The sequence below is a fragment of the Oxyura jamaicensis genome, chromosome 2 (genome assembly GCF_011077185.1).
Source record: "Oxyura jamaicensis isolate SHBP4307 breed ruddy duck chromosome 2, BPBGC_Ojam_1.0, whole genome shotgun sequence".
In the NCBI taxonomy this organism is placed as follows: Eukaryota; Metazoa; Chordata; class Aves; order Anseriformes; family Anatidae; genus Oxyura; species Oxyura jamaicensis.
In genome coordinates this window covers 125,202,864-125,226,612 of record NC_048894.1, presented here as the reverse complement: position 1 = coordinate 125,226,612, position 23,749 = coordinate 125,202,864, and the positions used below count along the sequence as shown (strand labels likewise).

The window sequence follows — 23,749 nt, the reverse complement described above, 5'->3', positions numbered from 1 at the left end:
AGTCTCTTTCTTCACATATTTTATTTACTGCAGATAATTTTTAAAAATTTCTTCCTGTGCAGCTTTTTTCCCCAAACCTGGAATACAGAGTGTCTTTAATTGTGGTCTACCTTGACTTCAGCAAGGCTTTTGACACCGTTTCCCACAGCATTCTCCTCAAGAAACTGGCTGCTCTTGGCTTGGACTGGCGCACGCTTCGTTGGGTTAGAAACTGGCTGGATAGCCGGGCCCAGAGAGTTGTGGTAAATGGAGTCAAATCCAGTTGGAGGCCAGTCACTAGTGGCGTTCCCCAGGGCTCAGTGCTGGGGCCGGTCCTCTTCAATATCTTCATTGATGATCTGGATGAGGGCATTGAGTGCACCCTCAGTAAGTTTGCAGATGACACCAAGTTAGGTACGTGTGTCGATCTGCTCGAGGGTAGGAAGGCTCTGCAGGAGGATCTGGATAGGCTGGACCGATGGGCTGAGGTCAACTGCATGAAGTTCAACAAGGCCAAGTGCCGGGTCCTGCACCTGGGGCGCAATAACCCCAAGCAGAGCTACAGGCTGGGAGATGAGTGGTTGGAGACCTGCCAGGCAGAGAAGGACCTGGGAGTGATGGTTGATAGTCGGCTGAATATGAGCCAGCAGTGTGCTCAGGTGGCCAAGAAGGCCAACAGCATCCTGGCCTGTATAAGAAACAGTGTGGCCAGCAGGTCCAGGGAAGTGATTGTCCCCCTGTACTCGGCTCTGGTGAGGCCGCACCTCGAGTACTGTGTTCAGTTTTGGGCCCCTTGCTACAAGAAGGACATCGAGGTGCTCGAGCGAGTCCAGAGAAGGGCTACGAAGCTGGTGAGGGGCCTGGAGAACAAGTCTTATGAGGAGCGGCTGAGGGAGCTGGGCTTGTTCAGCCTGGAGAAAAGGAGGCTCAGGGGTGACCTTATCGCTCTCTACAGGTACCTCAAGGGAGGCTGTAGTGAGGTGGGGGTTGGTCTGTTCTCCCACGTGCCTGGTGACAGGATGAGGGGGAATGGGCTTAAGTTGCGCCAGGGGAGTTTTAGGTTGGATGTTAGGAAGAACTTCTTTACCGAAAGGGTTGTTAGACATTGGAACGGGCTGCCCAGGGAAGTGGTGGAGTCACCATCCCTGGAAGTCTTCAAAAGACGTTTAGATGTAGAGCTTAGGGATATGGTTTAGTGGGGACTGTTAGTGTTAGGTCAGAGGTTGGACTTGATGATCTTGAGGTCTCTTCCAATCTAGAAATTCTGTGATTCTGTGATTCTGTGTCTTTAACAAAAATATAATCAAAAGCCTCTACTTCAACTACATGACACATTTAACTTTATAATCTACTTAATGAATTTAACATAAAAACACCAGATCTTTCATTATAACAAAATTATACAATCAAGGTTAGCTTTACAATTCATTAAGTAGCTATTCTTTTAGCTATTGCTACTAACTTTTCAGACAGTGCAATTTTTCTCCTGAGAAGGTTTAAAATATTTTGGGGTTAAGTTTATTGCCTCAACCTTCTGGTTGTGTGCAGATCCACCATACACTTCTTCCACCCTAGGAAAGTGAAAAACACTACTAGTCCTTGGCAGGTGATGCCAGACTGCTGCTTACCAGTGCTGCATAGCCATCAGTAGAGAAGGACATGAATTATAACCACAAATATATAGTAAGAACAAAGCACAATAAAAAAGAGTTTCCTTTCTTGCCAGAATGAAACAACTTTTCAGGAAAATACCAATAACATTGAATAAAACTCTTCCAATTCAAAGCCAATTATTTGCATTAAATAAAAGTGAAAAGTGCAAGGACTACTACTCAAAAACATTTAGAAAGCCAGAATGAAGGTTACAGAATCACAGAATCACAGAACTGTAGGGGTTTGAAAGATCATCGGGTCCAACTCCCCTGCCAAAGCAGGTTCCTTAGAGCAGGCTGTCCAGATGGGCCTTGAATATCTCCAGAGAAGGAGACTCCACAACCTCCCTGGACAGCCTGTCCCAGTGCTCCGTCACCCTCACTGTGAAGAAGTTCTTTCTCATGTTGGTGTGGAATGTCCTGTGCTCTATCTTGTGTCCATTACATTAAGCTTCTTTCTCCACACCATACGCATACAGATTTTAATGGTGCAATTTCCCCACCACCAATCAGTTCTGTATTACGTGAATGGGTAATTATTTACCATCTTTTTATCTTTCTCATTCAGAATTTGGCCTTTGATGGTATTTAGCATGCAAACCCAATACTATTTGCAAAGTGATGAATTTCCCCTAGGGAGTTCTCACTGTCCTACCTGAGTGCTTCCAGGGTACTTGAGAGTTTACCATCTCAATATCACTATCAGGCTATTATTACCCTTACTTTATGAGGGAGAAATGCAGGATGCATGAAGTATCCAATAATTTTGGCTGCTCAAATGAGCCAGTTCCTTTTTTTCAGAGTCTTTAGTATTTTTATGACATTTATGGGCACATCCACATGAGCAGATAAAACCCTCCGGCAGAGGAACTCAGTTGCCTGTGCTGTTACATTGCTAGGACACTGCCTGGCACAACACAGTCAGGACTCTCCCAAATAATTTGCAAGGATGGCTGGAGAGTCAGCATGCTTCAAGGTCTGCTCCCAGTAAGTGGTTTGCATGCAGCCATCTGCTTTGGAGCCTACATGAGTTTAAGCACACAGACACAGGTCACCATGCCAGCTGGCCCGAGCAGCACTGGGACCATCTACCAACTAGCCAAGCTGCACCCCACATGTGCAAGACCTTGCTCCAAAGAGTTTCACATCCAGGCAGTGGAGTGCAGTGTCTCTGGAAACAGCCTGGCCCCCAGCACAAGGAAATTAAAAAAATGTTAATACTTCTGAAAAGTTTTGCATAATTGAGATGTCAGGTAAACATGGTGTCCAGTTCCTTAACCATAAGCTTCCCACACCATAGCTATCACATTTCTCAATGGTGAGCTGAAGGATCTTTATTAATAGTTTTATCTTAACTTCAGTCTTCAAAAAAATGGGTGAGATCATAGCTAAAATTCTGAAGAAAAAACAAAGCAAACAAGCAAACAAACAAAAAAGCAATACTCAGATGAGGTGCTCATTATTTTAATTTCCCACCCTGATAGGAGTCACATCTCAAACAGTTAAGAATTGGTAAGCTGAAAGCACAGAAGTGTCCACCTGGTCTAGTGGGAGGTGTCCCTGCCCATGGCAAGGGGGTTGGAAGTAAATGATCTTTAAGGTCCCTTCCAACCCAAACCATTCTGTGATTCTATGAAACATGTCAAAGAGACAGTAATCCTAAACGTCGTATTTATTTCTCAGAAGACACATCCACATGCATGAATGGATGCATGCATGCACAGCAGGGAAGTTGAGCTTTGATTGTTCAGACTACCACTGCCAGCTGTGTCTACACTTAGATTCAAGTCCTCAGAGACAAGGAAATGAAGGGGGAAAGACAGCCTCAGCCCATCTCCCCCATGACCGAGCTTCCTTGCAAGCAATGTCTAGTTCCTGCCAGACCATGACCATGGCCAGGGCCATGGCAGGGGCTGTAAAAGAGTAGGGCTGTTTCCTGAGCTGAGTCAAAATTGCAGCTGCAGCCTTGTGGGCATTGTTATGGACAGGTCGGACTGCGGAAGGTAAGATTTTACTTTGAGAATAAATCCTGCAAAGCCAGCTCTGTGTTCTTACTATGGCTAACTGGTCTAAGATGATGATTATTCCTATTTCATAACAGACCTCACAGATGATCTACTTTTGGTATCTAAAAAATTAAATATTGGCTGTATGAAGTCTGAGAGGTCTACAGGAAACATTCAAAAAAGATGAGGTCTTTTATAGATGAACTTTTCAAACCAATGAAATCAGTCTGTCTGCTAGCTCCCTGTTCTCACCATCTTGAGCACAGAAGTGTCTTTTAGATGGATGAGCTGAACTTAACCAAGGAGCATAATGCTCAGAGGCTTTATATATTACTTAAGAACCTTGTATAAGAAAAGCCAGACAGAAATAGGTAAGGAGACTGAAGACAGGAAAAGGAGAAAAGGAGGTAGAGTATGTTTGTAAAATCTTGCAGTCACAGAAACTTAGTAGTTTTGGTTTTTCTGATTTTTTTTTAAATACCATAATATCACTATTAATTACTTACTGTAATTGTCCTCTAGTAAAGTTTTGTAGGTGGGCCCTAGCCTCCGCTAAGGGTGATGTGCACAAGTTTAAACCAAAAGGCTGAACACCCTCAACAGAACTCAGTGTAAATTTACCTCAAGATTCTTACAGGGTTTGGGCCTTGCGTGTCCCTTTTTGAGTAGTACCTCATAGAAGAGGTGAAGCTGAGAGCCAGATTTGGAGCACCATTCTCAAGAGGGTGATGAATGACTTGGCAACCTATCATCCCACTCCGGATGCCTGTACAGCCAAAACAGACAAGAAGTTATGATGAGCAAAGCAGGCAATCTCAGTATGTCCCTGACCCCTTAAGCTGCTCTTCAAATCACCTGAGGTTTTAGACACCCTATCAGTGATGAAAGAATGTTATCTCAACTACAATATATCACATGGACCAAATGCATATACATGCATTCAACACTAACAGACCTCATCTGTTCATGGATTCTTTTGGTTTTTTATTTCTACTGCATTAAAAATGCTCATGAAGGTAGTGCACAGGAATTCCAGTGCCCTCCTTGTGTTTTGGGGTACCTGATATACTCTATAACAGCTTCTCAGTCTGTCCCAGTGCTGAATCAAGATCATCACCAGCCTTTATTCCAGGCTTACTCTGCTTCTTTGTCTTTCTGTATCAGTAACGCTCTGCTGTTTGTGCTCCTGACAAGTGTAGCTATATGATCCTTGCAAAACAATGCTGGTGCGTTCCTGCTCAGTTTACAAAAATGGTTGCATTTCCATCTCAGCCCAGGTTGAAGCATCTTGTTTAGGATGTGGTTGTCTGTGGTGCCTGCACTTCACTATTGGTGTTTACAGCTGGTTGCTAAGTACTGAGTTGCTGCTTTTGCCAAAGGTACTGTCTTTCACTACATATTTAGCCTTCCCTGGAAATTTCAGAGCCGATGAGCTGTCACAGAGAAGTACAAGGCCGAATGGCAGATCATTTTCTTTAATTTTAAACAACCAGATATTACAGAAATGTGATTATGTAAGATCCTCATTTCAGGGCTAAATCAGACTGCATATTTATATCCTGGCTAGCACTCATAGTTTTGATCACTGCTTCCATACATTTCTTTAAGGATGTACAAATACTTTTTGCAGAATATAGTAATAATAGTAAATGCATTAATATTAATAAATCAGAACTTTGAATTACAACTTATCTAATAGTTGATTTATTTTATTTTATTTTTTCAAATTATATTGCAGTTCACTATAATGATGGAGGAGATTTTTAGCATGTCCATTGTTCTTTCCGGAGGCACTGTTGCAACCAGTTGACCTAAAACAACTGGTTTTAAGGATACTCTGAGCAAGTTATCTTATACCACCCTTCAGTCTTCCATTGCTCCCTATCAATAACAGTGCTGAAAGCACTGAAGAACTTCACAGATGTCTTTTTGTTCTCCTGAACAAACGCTTGCCCAGTGTGGTACTGAACTATGATTCTGGGTTTCTAGGCAGGAAAATATTATACAGTAGACAATATTACACTATATATACAGAGAATGATGTCTGAAGCAATGAGGTAAACTGAGAAGCATCAGATTTTAATCCTTTTTGAATGAAACTGCTTCCAAAACTATAGCTATGGCACTTTATTCAGAATTCTACTACAATGTTTACATTTCCTAATAAACATGCAAGCCCACCATCCCATCTACAATGAAGGAAAGCATGGTCATATGTGACTTCTTTGGAAGTGAAAACATTTGGGTTCAATTTCTGCCTCTGGAAAAAAATTAATATTGAGCCATTTATAAGTGGACAGTTCCCTAATTCAATCAAGCAAAATGGTAGGCCTAGACTTACTTAGACAACAGACAGGGAGAGATACATCCAAAGTTTTCACTTAGAGATGGGCATATTTACTCAAGAGATGCTTGTCTCAATCCAGACTGACCAGGAGTACAGCCTACATTCTTACTTCTGGTACTTCACAGAAGCATTGAAGCTGGAAATAAAATGACTCAAGGCTTGGATTTCTGGGTGACTCAATTCTGACAAGTGCCTTTATACACAGCTGGAAATGTCCCCAAGGTCATAGCATCAGCAAGTCTTCACAAAAAGCTTTTATCATTAAAAATTAAGATAAATGTCAGCATAGGCTTGATTTGGGAGAGTCAACATTTTGATGCCTTAACCTATGGAGTGCCTCAAAACAAACCCATCTAGTCACCTAAAATTGTCACAAGAGGCCTGTGACAACCTGTCATCTTATTTTGCCATGTGATCTTCTGGAAAGCAGAAAACTTTGATTCCTGACCTTATCTAAGGGGGTTTGGTTCCACTTACTGGACAAAAGATACAGTTGCACTGGGGAGATCAGGTAAGAGAGTGCCATTCTTAGGAACTTCTGTTTAACACTGTAGAGACGATACACTGCATTTTCATAATGATTTTTAGTCTTATAATGATTGGAAACAACGTAAGTTTTGTAAAGCATAATGTCAAGCTTACGGGCAGCAGATACCAGAAGTATGGAAATTTTGACCCCCAAATTGACCTAAGAATGGAAGAAAGTGAGCACTCACTACCATTCACGACCCCATGCAACAATGCTAATTGCTGTAATCATGAAATTAAGAGACAAATTAAGAAGAAAATTTTTATAAAATTGCCACAAAAAAATATTTTATTTACCCTTCTCAATCCAAAATGTATTTTTTTTTAAAGCCACAGCATCCTCCTAAAGAATGTGCTTGATCAGAGCCATTAGTTCAGGTTTCTAATATTAGACATGCAGGACCCAAATTCAAAGAAGAGTGTGGGAACCTCTAGGCCAGGATTAACATAGACAGAAGGAAAAACTCTTAACGCCCATCCACCCTCAGTGCACAGTCAGGATCAAAATGGAGACAACTCACCCTGACATTCTGTGCCTGGAAGCCTCTTCTTATAAACCCAGCTCTTCAGAAGACCAGAACAAGGTCCAGTCTATAAAATGCTCATGGAGATGGTGGCAACAACCCATTCATGTAATTGCCAGTTTGTTAAACATTTACCCAGGGACTACGTTGGTCCCTGGGGAGTCAGCCCTGTGGTTCATACTTTGTAGACTACTGGTGCTACCACTAAGACCCAAAATGGCTACATGGAAGGAGACCACCCTCCCTGTTCCTACTGTGTCAGATTGAGGCAGAACAGGTTAGAAGGGGATCAAGCATGAATTTGTAGCTATGGGCTATGAGCAACACTCTAGCTGGAGAAAATCTCAGATTACCAGAGGTGAAATATTTGTTTGCATCATGTTAACCTAAGAAAGGCCTGAAAGCTCATCTTCCCACTTCTGAGTAACCTACTCACTGACCATCTTTGCTTCTGCTAGGTAATCAGAGCATCCAAACATTCCCACCCCTTCTTTTCTTCAAGGGGAGCAGAAGATTCTGAGCACTGCTAGAACTACTGTAATAAAATGAAAAAATAGGGACTAAAGTGACTAACTATAGGTAGCCAGACTTGTCCTGAATAGAAATTCAAGCAAAAGGCCTACCCACAATGAAGATGCTTGCTCTATGTCAGCAATAATGAGAGTGGAAAAAGCATGAGATGGAAACATTCTAGAAGGCAAGACCTTCTAGATGGCACTACTGTCAAGGCAGATCAACTTTGTGTGCTATTAATCTCAGTAACCACTGGATGAGCACGTACAACGGTGTCATTCATAGCTTTGTTATTTCAAGGCTAATTAGTCCAGTTCACTGTTTTGAGTCTGCTTAAATACATTAGTAGGATTTTTCCAGCTGCTGTGGCCTGCCAACACTTTCTGCTCAAACTGTCCCAGGATCGTTCTGATATATTCAAATTCGCACTGAATGTACAGCTGTAAATCATGGCAGGATTATTCAGTCACCTGAGAATACATCCAGTTGAAATGAGATCATCAGCCTTGCAGGTAAACCAAAAATTCACACTTTAACAGAGCAGAAGCCACAACTGAAACCTCTGCAAAAAGCAGCATTGTGGCCTCATTTTGAGCTGTTGAGCTTGGTTATTATTTTTATCTTCATTTACTTAAAATACAGCTACTTTTCTAAAAGTTAACAATTGATGAGGTACTGTGAAAAACTGTTTTATGAGCTGCCTCAAGATGTCTTATTAATGTTCTGAGGTAAATGTATTCTGTATTTGGACTGCACTGCCATAATTGATTTCTCTTTCTTAACTTGTTAGGCAATCAGGGAGAGAAGCTCATCTCCAGTGTCAAAGAAGATTATGTTTGAGAGCTTTGTTCAGTTAATTATCAGCACAGCTTTGCCTTCACTTCCTCGTTACATTGTTATACCTAAAGAGCTGATGTTCATTTACTAGCTAGGTAATACCCGAATATGATGGCAGCATGAAGAATATCCTGCAATAGCAAGAGTGACCTCCCAGGCCGGTGTGGAGGATTTTCCCGCATCACACGCCAATGCTGTGATAACAGGGATGTTTGGCCCCTCTACCTAGACTCGGACCACATCTGCACTTGTGAAATTTCTCAGTATACCGTGGTCCTACTGTTGAGGTATTATGAGAGGTAAATTGGTAGATTGCCATTGTTCCTTGTAAAGATGACAGTTGCTGCTTATCACAGACTACTCCTAGATACTTGGAGCATTATGCATTATGCCAGCATTACATATATTATTTATTATCTAATAGATTGTTGGTTCTGACTCTCCTTCTGCTTCCAGCAGTGATGCTACTAACTACTCTTTATAGTCATCCGGAGGAGGAATAGGGCCGTATAGAAGCCAGATATTTAAGTCAGAGCTGATCTGCCATTATAGCTAAATATAGATTTCCTGCATTAGAAACAAATAAATTAAAAACCTCACAGATTTTAGTGGCCTAAGACTTTTCCATTACTGCTTTCATACTGCTCATGTGGTCACCATAATTCATGAACAAGAGCATTCAAAATAATATTCATTATTTACTGATTGTGCAGCTAACATCCTCATACTTTCAGTGCTGGTGAAAAAGTAGCAATGCAATTGCTCAGCTTACTGCAGCCCTCAAGCCTGGGAAGAAATGATGTATTGTACAATAAGCAAGTGAACTGTAACTTCGGGAAAATATCGATGTGTGACTTGCACTGAAGTTTTTGTATGTACTGTAACATGCATCAGGAAGGAGAAAAACAGAATAGCCTTTTGCTATCCTTCCACCTTTAATGGGGAATACAGACAGCTTTAAGCTTAATATATTTCAAGTATCTTGACTGATGCATATTATAGTTAAATCTTTAATTTAGTGACTCATAAAGCTAACTGGGATTGTCTTTATACCTACAGCTACCAAAGATAAGAAACTTCCAAACTCTGTTTAATAAAAAATATAGTTCCTCAGCTTCTCTGTTCACTTTTTAATATTTAATAATATGATTTAATATATTTACATTTTACTTAGATTACATTTGAGCATCACTAAGCAGTCTATTTATTAGAGCTTTTTATAATATCCAAAAATGTATACCCTGGAAGAAAACTAAAAATAATGAAATTTCAATTTTTTTTTTTTCTATATAGACAGAGAATTAATAGATAAGAAAACATAGAATGCTAGACTGCACAAAAATCTACATTTATGATATGAAAAAATCCAGCCTATAACATCCCAAGGAATTAATTTTCACAGTATCCCACAGAACACTGTTGTACATCTTAGAGATCTCTGTATTAAAAATTATAAAATTTATTTTAATTAACAGTTAAAATTATGGATAGGAAGTAGACACTCATTTCTACCTGCTAAAATTGAGTTAAAACCATATGTCACAACTATTTATTATAAAAGCAAAGAAATTAAATACTCAGTATTACTACCTCAACAATAATCACAAGAGGAAGATATTAGTTACTTCTGAGAAATCAAAAATATTTTCTCTTAGGGTGCTCATATCCTGATAAGAATAGAAACAGCACAATTCCCCCCAAAGTGAAAAAGAGACTATTTTTATTGTGCATCCAACTTCATCTTACCCAGACAGCTATAGGTTAAAAACTTTATTCCCCAAAATGAAAAAATCCCCCATCACAATAATATAGAAAAAGGAAAAGTCCTTGTAGAGAAGGTCATTATTTAACTCCAAGAGCTGCGAGCATACTGTTGCTGGGTCAGAAGGAATTATGCAATAATGTGATGAGTTAACAGAAATGACCCCAGAAAATGCATTAAAACAAAACACCATTTTTAGAATATGTGTATGTCTACCCAGCTGAAGCCAAATTGGAGTGGCTCACAACTTTAAGCACTTCCCTTTCTGGCTCCTGGCTTTCCCTCACAGGTTCTGCCTGTGAAGAGCAGCAGGTCCGCACTCTGAGCAGCAAACACCTCCAGAGGGGTCTGCAGAGGGGTCCCAACCACTGCCTGCTTTACCAGACCCTTTGTGTCTCATTCATCAAGGCCCCTTTCCCCTAAACCATGCAGACTGGCGACCAGACAGCCCCTCCCCAGCATGCTGTTTATGTAAGAACAACGCGGAGTAAAACATCGACTGAAATGTCCTCCAGCAGGTAGTTTTAAATATAGTGGTGCCTTGGAAAGTACCTGCACATGTACTGACGTGAAGCTCAGGGAAGTCACATAAGATCAAGATTTTCTTCTAAAAGTCACAGTAGCAAGCTGTTTGGCAAAATCCCAAATGCTGGCAAGAAAGCTATTGCGAATCTCGACTCCTCGCCTTGCCTTGAATGGCAAGCCTGAATTTGCCAATTAACTTGCACTTAGAAAAAAAGGCTGAGCATGAATAAATAAATACATATGATGTGGCATTGTTACGGCAACAATACATTTCAAAATGCTGAAGCCAGTGGAAATGCTAAGAATGAAGCATGCTACTCCAAACATCACTTCTCCCTTATCTTCAGCTGAGGATGTTTTCATTTTCACTCTCTGCATATGTTTCAATGAGGCCAACCTGCTGAGCCCCAGTGACAGCATCCAGCTGAGACAGAAGGAGGCTAGAGCAATTTGAACACTGTTGTGGGAGCTGCATGTGGAAGCATCATAAGAAATAAAAGGCAGCTGCAAGTTCCTGTAAGGCTGAGCTAGGAGACTGTTTATCAGTTCTTGTTTGAATTAAAAAGACAGTGGCATTAAGAACCTGCAACAAACTTTGTGTGTGTGTGTGCGCACTGAAACTCATCCCCCTGGCAAAGATTTCCACAGCTTTGGCAGTACATTTCAGATCACAGAGCAAAACAGATCTCACGAGCAGCATATGATGACTGACCCTGCTACCCTGAAAGCTTCTTCTAGTCAAACTCCCTGGCAGGAGGATCCCACCCCAAGCTTGGTAGGACGTTGAGGTTTCACACTTTGCCCAGCCTCTCAGGCTCAGTGCTAGCTCTGCACTAACTTGGATACAACTTGCCAGCTGAGCAAAGTTGAACGCTTATTGTTTTTAAAGCTAAACCTCATCAGACATGGCTTTTCTCACTCCTAAGCTTGTCCAGCCTTGCTGCTACTCTTCCTCTTCTAAATGAGCCCTGGCAGCTCTTCAGGACTACAGGATGGAGTCGCTGAAACCTTTTTCTTAAGTGTCCTTTTAGCAGCCAGGTCTGCCTGCCTATGGATTTGCTAAGGAATGTTGCTTCCACCTGATGCTACTGACACTTCCCCTTTTATACAAACATTTGAAAAGTGACAGTTTTGGCAGGGAGGCTAGAGATGGTCCTCTCTGCGATGAACTAAAATGTCCAAGAAACTGCAAATATACCACTTATTTATATCTTAATCATTATGTAACTTGAATGAAGTCCAAGACCAACTATAAATATGGTCCGTACATAGGGTATAAACAGCAGTCTACCTTCACACAGGCACTGAAATAAAGATAGGATGTACTGAATGGTTTGTAGATACCATGCAGTGAACATGCCCATTTCTACAGACGCTTGGGTTTTTAAAGCCAGGGGAATGACAGCACGCTACATAAATACAGAGAGAATTTATGCCAGTATATTTCAGGCTAGCACAATGCTACAGTTCTTTCAGCTTTGGTAGTGGGGATTTTTTCAATCGCTGGGTACAAGGGGTAATTCAAATGAGTTATCTTCTGAGCTGCTCAGGGTTTATATCATCAGGTTCCCCCAGAGCTATTAGAGCATCGGAAACAAATGATGAGCCTTTATCTTTAAAGCTCACCCACGGCAGGAGGTAGAATACTACGAAATGTCATCCTTCCCCCCCCCCCCCCCCACCCCTCACCGGTTTAGCAGCTCCGAAGGAACAAAAACACAAGCCACGGTTTCCAAAGCTCTCCGGCGTGAGGGCTACATGGTTCTCCCTCACGCTGATCCGGGGAGAAAAACGCGTTCCCGAGCCTGCCCCCTGCCCCCTGAAGCCCTCGGGGCCGGGGTTGGGGTCGGGGCCAGGGCTGGGAACACCCCGTCGCTCCGGGGGGTCCCCGGGCTCCCCGGCGGCCCGGGAACCGCATCCCTCCAGGGGCCAGCCGGCAGCTCTCACCTCCCTCGCAACTCGCATCAGTGCGGGAGGCGTGGATGACGCGGTCTTTCCAAAAAAAATTAATAAATATATATAATGATAATAAGGATGAAAAAAAAAAATCAAAATAAACCCAACCCGCATCCCTTGGCGGGAGGAAGAAGAGATGCCCCGCCGCTTACCTTGCTCCGCTGGCGCCCGGGGCACCGCCAGGGGCTGGAGGAGGGATTCCCCGGCGCTGGCAGGGGCTGCTCGGGCTTCCCCGTGCAGTGCACGGCCGCCAAAGCCCCGGCGAGAGGTTTGTGCCGGTCGCTCCTTCCCAGGGAGGGCTTTGCTCTACATTCCCGGCTCCACATCACCGCCCCCCCCGGCACGGAGAGGGCTGGGGGTGGAAAAACCGCGGCAAAGGCATCTCCCTGCTTCCCCCCCGCCCGCCTCCTCCGGAGCTGACAAGCCACCGACCGAGCGGCGCGGCGAGCGGCTGGGCTGGCGGGCGGGGATGGGGGGGCCGACAGGGAAGCGCTGGTGGAGCCGGGGGGGGGCGGAGGGGAGGCGGGGGTGGGGGGATAAAAGCTGAGCCCGCGCTGCCCTCGCCCCGCTGTAATCCCCGGCTGCATGCGAGCTGCCGCTGAGGCCGCCCGGGTCTGCGGCTGTGCGTGGCAGCGGCGGCGGTGGGGAGGGCTGGGGGGGCCGGGGGAGCACGGCCGATCCCGGCCGGGGCAGACGGGGAGACCCCCGCACCCCCCCTCCCCGCCTGCCCGCACCCGCGCAGGATGCGCGCATCCCCGCGCCGCGCTCCCGTGCCCGGCGGGGGGTGAGAGGGGGGGGGGGCCCCCCCCCCCCCCCCCCCCCCCCCGCCCCAACACCCCCCTTTTAACCCCCAGGCGGGCTGTGCACACACACTGCACTGCCCCCGACAGAGGATGTACACGCACACAGGCTCACGCTACTCCCCCCGCAGCAGAACATCCCCCCCCCCCCCCAGCACTGAGCCCCCCTCCCCGCACACACACCCACGCCGCCATCCCACCCACGGGGGATGCCCCACGGGGGGCACCGAAGCCCCCCCGGCTGGCCAGCAGCAGCCCTGCCTCGCTGCTGGGACCGGGGGGTCTTGCCAGGGGCTAAGCCCCCCGGGTGCAGCCTGCAGACCCTCGGTCAGGACCCTTCGCAGAGCCGAGGGTCGCTTTTAGCAGCGCGTCTTTGATGGGGCAGCTGCCTGCCATCAAGGCTGCTGCTTCTCCCACTGCCTCGCCCGCCTTCCCATCGGGTTTAATAGTTCTTCTTTATTGCTTTTTAATGGGAAGTCCTTTATCATTCCCGATAATGTGAGGAAGTCTGTCTCCCTCATTCAGTGCTACCCCTCTGTATTTTAGGGATCGGATTAGAAAGCTGTTCTCCTTTTCAAGCTCTCCTGTCTTCCCTGGGTTTCATAACAGTTCCTATGTCACTTTGCCCTCTGTGCTGTGTTGCTCAGGCTTCATCCCTTCCTATAGCTCTGAGGTCCTGCCCTCAGTGTTGCACATTTCTCTGCTGGGATGAAGGCTTTCCAATACAGTGCTTCTCAGCTTCCATTTTCTTTTATTTTCTTTAAGTCAAAGACCTCCTGATTCTTTTGAAAACCCTCCAGATAACAGATTGGGCAGTATTGCCACCATAATTTCAATTAAAACCAACTAAAAATTGGGTTAAACTTTGAATGCTCATTTATTGTCTTAGTTTCCCCTCATTTTATTGGCTTCCTTAACCAACAGCTTAGAAACAGAGATATGTGATTTTTAAAAAAGGTCAACCACCTTTTGCCAGCCTAGCATCTAACGTTTTCTGAATGGGTACCACAGCTTGAGACAGGCTATTTGTGGTGGTCCTAAGTGGTGCTGATTTCAGGTTTAATTTTCTATGGAAATAATGATTTGTGTTGAAACCTCCAGCACACACTTTGTCTGAAATCTGGACATCGGTGAGGCAGACATCTGTGCCTATGAGTGTCACCCTAGTCTACCCTAGGGGAAGTTCTCTTCCTGATCTTATAGGTGGCAAGCAAAGCTCTGCGTGTCTGTTCCTGCCCCTGCCTACCAATGGGGTCAATCACCAATTAAAATATAAGTGCCCGTGTATTCCATATATTCCCCCCCCTCCTCTGTGTCCCTCCTGTCTATGTATCGCCTTACTAATATTTGAACCCACAGATCATTTTCAGCTGAATGCAAGAGGTGGGTAAAACTCTCAAAGACAGTTAAATTCTTACAAGTTTGAGAAAAAGAAGGCAGTCAGGGGAAGAGGTTCTTTATGCATCTTTTTGTGCCCAGAGCGTGGTGAAGGTGTCATCCAGAGCTCAGGTGGTGTTGCATACCTGAAAGTCTGCATGTATATGTCACATCTATGAGATAGGTTCAGCTGGAGCTTCTGTCTTAGTCACTGCCGTCAGTATAGCACATGGTGCAGAGCTGTAGGAAAAGTTCATTCATTTGGATGCTCATGAAATACCAGCCTCTCAGGAGCTCCAGTGCTCCGTTACTGCTTTCATGATGCAGTGAGTGGCTTTGAAGGCTGTGCATGTTTTATAGAAGTAGACAATGTTTTCATAAGATTCTAATAGTTGAGGTTTTCGTAGTTTTATAAAGGGAGATTCTGTTATTTCTCTCTCATACACACATACCCAGACACTAATAGGACTCACTTGTGGGGAAAGCTGTCAGAAAGAGCAGTTGATAGGAGAGTTCCCAGAGCTCTGCAGCTATGCTGGTGCACATGCTGAGTAGACACTGCTCCCAGACAAGCAGCTTATCTGCTTTCAAAATGGAAGAATTATGCTCTAACAAGAAATTATTTATCAAGCTAGTAAGTCCACAGTAAAAATACCTTTTCTTAGTGAAAGAATTTTTGCATACAGAGATGTGTTATCACATCACAATATATGTTTATTTCACCATATCTATATTATTCTATTTTCCTTCATAAACATATGCTAAACCTTCTTGGCTCATTCCTTTTCTAGTGTTGGGGCTTTTCTGTTCACGCAGGCTTATCTTCTATTCTTACAGCAGTATGTTTGGAAGCTGAAAAGAAGCTGTAGAGATGCCTCTATTTACTAGAAGGGTAAAAAAAAAATAAAAAAATAAAAAAAATAATAATAATAATAATAAAAAAATGTATGGCCATGCTGATGACCAGTGACTTCCAGGAGTGAAAGATTTACTTCAGAGGAATTTTGTTTCAATTGGTCAGATAAGGGGAAGAAAGACACAGCTTGAATGAAAGAGAAATCTCTTTCCTACTGAGCTTTCTGTTGCAGGATTTTTATCCCTCGTTACATCTATGATTTTTAGAGCATCTTTCATCTAGTCTCATAAACATGCTGGACCTCTGCCTTCTCACTTCACATCTGGTTCACACAGGAGTGCCAATCTCCAGTCCTCCTTCCAGCTTTGCCTCTTCCTTGGGCCTCAAACCTGCACTGTAGGCAGCTTCCTGGACAGACCCCATGCAAGCATGCCATAGGGGTCCTGTCTTTGGCTCTGTGCTGGTGAAGGGCCTAGAGAGGAAGACATATGAGGAGTGTAGCGGCTGAGCTCACTTGGCCTGTTCAGCCTGGAAAAGAGGAGGCTGAGGGGAGACCTCATCGTGGCCTACAGCTTCCTCGTGCGGGGGAGTGGAGGAGCAGGCACTGATCTATTCTCTTTAGTGACCAGTGATAGGACCCGTGGGAATGGTGTCAAGCTGCAATAGGGGAAGTTCAGGCTAGATATCAGGAAGAGGTTCTTCACTGAGAGGGTTGTTGCACACTGGAATAGGCTCCCCAGGGAGGTAGTCACTGCACCAAGCCTGTTGGAGTTTAAGAAGCATTTGGACAGTGCAATTAGTCATGTGTTCTGAATTTTGGGGTAGACCTGTGTAGTGCCAGGAGTTGGACTCGATGATCCTCATGGGTCCCTTCCAACTTGGGATATTCTGTGATTCTGTGATTCTATGACTTTGGACTCCTGTGGCAGCTTTTTGTCCAGGCTCATTTCTGGCCCCATTTCTTCTGCTCCTTCAGGAGCAGTCGGATGTTACCCTTCCCCTAACAGCAGAAATTTCTGAACAGTTGCAAAGTTGCAAAGACCTTTCCTGTACACAGAAGCTTTCAGAAACAAAATCCATATCTTCACTGTGGAAAACTAGCAAGGGTGCTCTCTCCCATGGAGAAGAGAATGGTCCTCTTATGGCCTGGCTTCATGGCTGTTACCCACTTGGAGGAGCAGGAATTACAAAAAGCACCAACAATAGAAGGGCTGCCGTCATCAGCATGAAGACTGGCTTATCCATACAAATGGCTGATCATTTTCTTGAATGCAATCACCATAATTCTTGCAAGGCCAAAATGTAACGGCAGGTGGTCTGGAAATGTCTCCTGATTTCACAGTGACGAGTCCAACAAATGTCAAAAAGGAAAAGGTTCTGTTCTAGGAGTAGAGCAAACTCCATCCCATTGTATTTTCTATCACCCAAGACTTCCAGATAAAAACAAGTAAAACAAAGGCAGATTCTTGGCCAAGTCTATTATTCTCTTAAAATAAATCACATTGGAAATAGCATCTGGCAATAGCACAGCCCACCACAGTTCAAACCATGTCTGGTCTGGATTAGGGACTTCCTGAATCATGGGACAGCTTTCCTTGCTTCCTAATGAGTGTTGTTTTGTTTTGTTTTGTTTTGCTTTGTTTTGTTTGGTTTCTCTCTCTCTCTCTTTTTTTTTTTTTTTTTTTTTTTTTTGTTTCTCCCAGGCTTTGGTTTCATTTTATCAGATTTCTCCAACTCAGAAGTATATGTTCTCTGTTCCTCTTCCCTTGGATCAGACTCCAACATGCTTTCTCCAAATCTCAGGTTCTAGAGGGGCTCCTTGAGGGGGCTTCAGATCTTCCATAGGATGCAGTGGGACAGCAGTTTCACTGTGTTTAAAGGTAATTTTGTAGACACATCCAGGTATGGTATGCTGCTCGACACAGGGGCAATAGTGGCGGCTTTTACTTCCACAGCACATTAAGTGGCAACTTTCAGGACTGAGTATCACAAAGACAGCAGTGGAGCTGAGCAAGACCATAGCCGAGAAAGACAGATCACAGGCAATATGCCACTGACAAATTAGCCACAACTTGAATGGTATTTAGGGTGGTGGTGATTTTTGTTGTTGTTGTTGTTTTGTTTTTCTTTTGTCTGTTTGTAAAAATTGATTCATTGTTCCTTTCTTCTCTGGGTGGAAATTTAATTCTTTTTTTATTCTGGACAGAGCTGGACAAGAAAATAGAAATTGCTGTCAGGGATAAAATCAATTTTAGACACAATGTAACAGAAACAGAAAACAAATTTGAACTAAACAAAGGCATATCAATATGATTATAGCTGAATCAGAGTTGTACAAACTAATTTACTTCAAATTTGGGCATCTTCTCATATGTAGAAGTCTAGTAGATAGGATTTACTGGCTGGCCTTTTTTGTCAAACAGACAGAAAGCCTGCTGAATGGCTGCTGGAGCTCCAGCCTGCAACATTTTGATATAGTGCTGTCCTTTGTGTAATGTAAGACGGTGATGATTTCCACAAACTCAGAAGTGCTTTTTTAACCTTCTATAGTGGGTTCCTCCAGCTTATGTTTTGATGTAAAAACCAAAACATATTTTGTAATGTAATCTTTTATTATTATTATTATTATTATTTATTTTTATTTTTAACATGAGCTGAATGCTAATCCTCTCTGTCAATTAAAATGTTATCCAGTGTTATTCACAGACCTTTAAACTGAGATCCCTTACTTTGGCCCCATGCCAGGCCACAACCTGGGAAACGGTTCAGTTTTGATCATGAGTCCCAAGTAGGGTATATCTCAGGTTCAGGCTTGCTCTATGCTTTGTGGAAGTTGCAGTGGCTTGGTCCAAGTTTATGACAAAAGAGCAGCCAAATAAAACCCGATCCTGCCATTCTAAAAACCTGGTCTTTCCTAATTATATTATACAGGGGTAGCCCTGGCTTGTTCTTCCATCCCGTCAGAGGAAGAGCCACAAGAGTGGGGCTCTCCCTTTCAGGTGGCCCACCATGGAGGAGCTCCTCTCTGTCCTTCTCGATGTCCTTTGGATGTTTGCGGTTCCTGTCCTTGGTTTACATGACAGTCAGCCCCTTGTCTGCCTTTCCCCAGTCTAAGGAAATGAGAGTAGGAATTTTTAGACTTTTCACTTCAGATTGTTTCTGCCCTCAGTCACGTGTGATTTATTGATGGATTAATTAAAAGTAATCTGTCACAATAATTTAGGCACAAGCAGAAGTCTTTCTGAGGAGGTTGAAGGTGAAGGAAACAGAAGCTGAGGACAGGAGCTAGACTGACACATGTTTATCAGCCACACAGAATTACCAGCTAAATATCTCTCTTTATTAGCAAGGGAAAATGAAACACCCAGGAGCCGAGGATTTTGCAATGTGAAGAAGCCAATTGCAGAGAGAGGAGGATCAGACTGTGATTAGTTGTGAGAGGTATGAAGCTTCTAATTATACGGGCAATCCCCATGCTCCTCCCTTGCAGCCTGGCTGAAGAGGATAAAGACGCAGAGCTGGGAGATGGAGCCCCACATCTGGGAGGAGAGCTCCCTCCATATCTCTCACTCTAACAGGCTCTTTGGGGGAACTATAGGGAGATTAGTTTTCCCCCAAAACAGGCTAACACTTTCCCTGAGCCATTCTGTAGGTATTGGGCACTGGGCTGTGTACAAAGAGCACAGCCCTACTCTGACATTGTAACAGGAGCTGAAGAAACAGCGGCAAGGTGAGTGAGTTTCCCCGAGATTAGGCTGAAGCTGTGGTTGACTAATCTGATAAATTTATGCTGCTGAGAAATGTGATAAATTAAAGGTAGATAGTTTGTTCAAAACTTCCTATATTTGCAAGTGAAGTGTTAGGACTTTGTGCTCTTGTTCACATCATTATTTTTGTTTTCAACTTGTTCCCTGTGGATCAGATCTCAGGTCTGAGATACCGAAAACCTGAGGACATTATCTTTCTTAATGAAATGTCTTGATATCTCTGGCAAATCCAGACCCAGAATTAAGCCCTTGTTTCTTCAGTTGTGACTGACACATTCACTGGAACATCATTCTGCTCCCAGCCTGCCGTACACAACTAACAAGATAAATGCTTCCCATATTACTTTCAGCTATTTTTCAGGGTTTGTGCATATATATATATATTTCCCAGTGGAATTGTATACTAATCTGATGGAGTAATAAGGTAACTTAATTGCTTTTTTGCTGTGGCCTTCACCCCAATGGATCCCTACAGCCTTTTTATCCTTTGTGATGCATGTAACAGAGTACTGAGTGATGTGTAAATGGGACACTTAGCCCAAGTGGAACCTCACTGAAGACAGACAATAATGAAATTGCTACCAGACAATGTTTTCAATTTGTAAAGTCTTTTTTTGGGGGAAAGAACCATAGTTTTTCTTAAAGCTGTTTGAAAAGCAGAGTATGCTGTTCATGAAAACTCTTTCCAACTGGAGTGGCAGCAGCTCAACTAAAAAAACTGCCAGTTTTCCTTAGAAGCTGCAGAAGAAACCCAGAAATGGAGGTGCAGGATGAGCCCTGTCTGGACAGAGACATGGTGAGCCCATGCGAGGGTTTTCAAGCTTCTAGCCTTTGCTGTTTGACCTTGAAAGCTTGGGGAGTGAGGACTCTATCTGGCTCCCACCTCACTGCTGCAAAACTGGAGGAGAGCCCTAACTATGTAGATGGTTCCCAGTTTTCCAGAGATTCCTCAGGGACATCTGAACATAGACCAGGATAATGGGGGTCAGCCCTAGTGTGAGGGACTCCAGTGATAAGCCATGCAGATTGCTTGAGACCAGGTGAGGCAGGCTCTTGCACAGATTAGATGATTTTTGAATGAAGTGGTCCTTGAAGAGCATCATGGCTCCCGGTTCCAAGGCACTCAGCCAGGAAAAGGAGTTTGTTTGAAGCTGGGCTTTGGGATGATAAAAATTCACCAGACCAAAATAATTTCAGATGAACATTTTGATACTAACATAATGGCTTTGCTGGAACATTTCAAGAAGCCCTATATATATATATAACTATCATCAGAAATAATAAACAGTAAGGGACTAACATTCTGAAATAATTTCCTAAGAGTTTTAGAGAATCTTATGTGAAAATATGTGTTGTGGATCTGCTTTACATTCTGTGAACCTGAAGATGATGACTCTGTGGGATTTGATTAATATCGTAGTGTGCTATGTGCTATCATAGTGTGCTATGTCAATGAAGTCTAACTTTTTAAAAATTACACACAAAGTCCTCAGGTTTCTCTGCAGTATATCAAATATTTCTTTAGACATTTTTGTACTTCTCAAGGCTGTTTTTTATTTTTTGTATTTATTAAAAATATTCTGTAGAGTAGGTTAAATGGCATTATGGTTAAGAAACCCCACCTTCAAGGTGTAAATTTACATATTCACATTTTCCTAAATTGGCTAGAACATATTTCTTACTCAAAAACCACCATCAACCCGCCCACCCCCCCAAAAAAAAACAACACCAAAAAAACACCCAACTCTTATTAATTACTTATGTAAGTTATTTGCAAATCAGTGGAAGAATGCAAAAATACCGCACAAGTACCACAGTGAAACAAAGGTTTTTGAGGACTATGAACTTATTTGGTCACTTAAGTGTGGAGGCTGATTAGGACTGGAAGCAGTTATGGAACTTCATGTTCTTACTGTTAAGCAGGTCGTTTTCAGGGTTTCTCTTTATGTTCTAGTGTCCTTTATTTCTTGCCACCTTCAATTGTACTTGAAATGTATTCCCAAACTCCACCACTTCACTCTCCTGAAACACTCCTCTTGCACAAGTATACTCAGTATGCTCCATTCATTGTTTCCTATTCCCTAGCTGCTGGTAACACACTGTGGGTGACTCTGAACTGTATGTACTGAAAGGACAGCGTTTCCACTAAAACGAGCAAATAACATTAAAGGTGTATTGCAGCCTCAGCAGAAACACTAATGTGGGTCCCTCTCCTCCCCTGTCACTATTTTTCAAGAAACTTGATAAGATGTTTGAAATAGGCTAATGGATTTAGAAATGATGGGAAAGAGATTGTGGGGAGGAAAATGGACCTGAAAGGCAAAGGCATAGATTTTTCCTTAGGTAGCCAAGCTGAGCTGTCATATGCAGAGCTGAGCAGGCAGAAGAGTTCAGAGGACCCTCTTGCTCACTGCTATCTGAATACTCAGTTATATCACTGCAAAGTCACTTTGAAGAAGGTGGGAAATCCTATAAAATCAAATTTGAAAAGTATACTCATTTTACACATTTTGAGATAACAGTTCAACATACAAGTAGCAGGAAATCAGATTTCATACTTTGCTAGTGACACTCAAAACAGACTTCAGTGATTACTATTATTTTGCTTATTATTTTAATTTACTTGCAAATGGATTAAACAAATATCCCAGTTTATGAATTGTTTGCCTGGTGCACAGTTCTTGCTTGAAATGTTCGTTATTCTTATTTTCTATTTGCATAGGTGTGGAAGAGATGTATGGCAAGACAGTTCTATCTTGAGCTGCTCACAGGATGCGTTGCAGAAGGGCAGCCATGGAGGGATGTAGTTCTTTCTCTGCTTTTCTGTCATTGTGCTTTCCTGGCTGTTACAGTAAATACACACTATCTTTTACTCTCTAAGACAGATGTTAATGTCAGATGTCTTACTTAAAGTGTAGCTAATCTATCAGAACAAGTTGTTCAACTTGAATCTCTTATTTTGTAGGCAAACACAGTAATTCTGTCAATAAAAAGGATCTGCTATGAATGTGACAAACTGTATATAAATCATCTTTGGAATGATGAATACTTGTGACCCTGCAAACAAGAAACCATTAGGTCATTGTGCAATCAAGTGAGGGCATCCAGGGCGAGACCTCCATTTGAACTCTCCAATGACCATTTCTACCTATAAAAGAACCATTTATTTAGAGAATCTGACTATTATTCAAAGGAATTCCCACCATCCTTTAAAGACATAATTATCCATTCTGTAAACTGAAGATGAATTGACAATTTTTTCCAGTTCTCTGGTAGGAAAATTCTTTCAGTCTTTATCTTTTCACACATAAGAGACTAACTTTGCCTGGGCTAAAGAATAAATCCAGGCAGGCTAAGAAGCAGAGTGATAAGATCTGTATCTAATTCTGTAAACTAGAGGTAATTTTAAAGTCCATACTTGTTGAAAACAGATGTGGATTAGATGAAGTCAAAATCTGCAAAACTGAACTTCTGTTTCAATTCCTGAATAAATACACGGCCTCTTTCTCCTCTAAGTTCCTGGTTATTTAGTACAACTAGGAGCAACATTTGAAATTTCTGGGAAAATGCTTCCCAGAAAATATCTTATTTCTTTTGGTTATTATTATTGAAAATGCTTAATGGTTCTCACCATCTGAATATTTTAAGCAGGTTCACTCCGAGTAATGCCGATCTGCTCTATTCTATTTAGCTCCTTTTAGCAGAATAATCCTGTAGTGAGTGAAAAGCCCTAAGGCAGCAGCTGGTTCCAATTTTATAATCTTGTGGTTTTCATCAGGTAGTGGAAAAAAAATCTGTAACTATGGAAAAAGCTGCATTGTGAGCTATTAAGCACCAGAGAATTCACCCCAGAGAAGCCCTTATAAATATCCCAGTCACAGAAAAGACTTCTCATGAACATTACAATTTAGATACAGTACTAACTATCAGACACAGATCTTCAGGAAATTGGCCTTCATTGGTTCTGATGTTTGAAGAATTGCTGTTTGTTAAGTTATCTCTGAGTAAAAATGTGTCGAACACCACTCATGCTTTTCTTTCCGACACAAAGCAGAAATGCATCCAATAGTCTGCACAACAGTTACATATCTAATTTGGCTGGTGTGCAGGGAGCTGGCATTGAGAGCTACAAGACATCTGGGACCAGGCTGTTGGAAAGGCTGGGTCCAACATGAGGAAACCTTCACAACCCTCAACACCTCATAGCACCTGTCTTCTCCTGAGATGGGGCTGCATTGGTTTTCTTTCTCTTACTGCACAGATCATTTCATTTCCACTTGGAGTGTACCTACATAGTGCAGCAAAAGTGCAAGGATCATT

The 23,749-nt window shown here is 42.8% G+C and overlaps 1 protein-coding gene across 1 annotated transcript in view; it reads right to left on the bottom strand.

The window, feature by feature from the left end:
* KCNB2 (potassium voltage-gated channel subfamily B member 2) overlaps positions 1–13,331 on the bottom strand; it is a 206,780-nt gene extending 193,449 nt beyond the window's left edge. Inside the window, exon 1 of the mRNA XM_035316535.1 lies at positions 12,782–13,331. The gene's annotated coding sequence lies outside the window, so the exon portion shown is untranslated. The remainder of the gene's footprint in view (positions 1–12,781) is intronic.
* Positions 13,332–23,749: the final 10,418 nt, after the last annotated feature.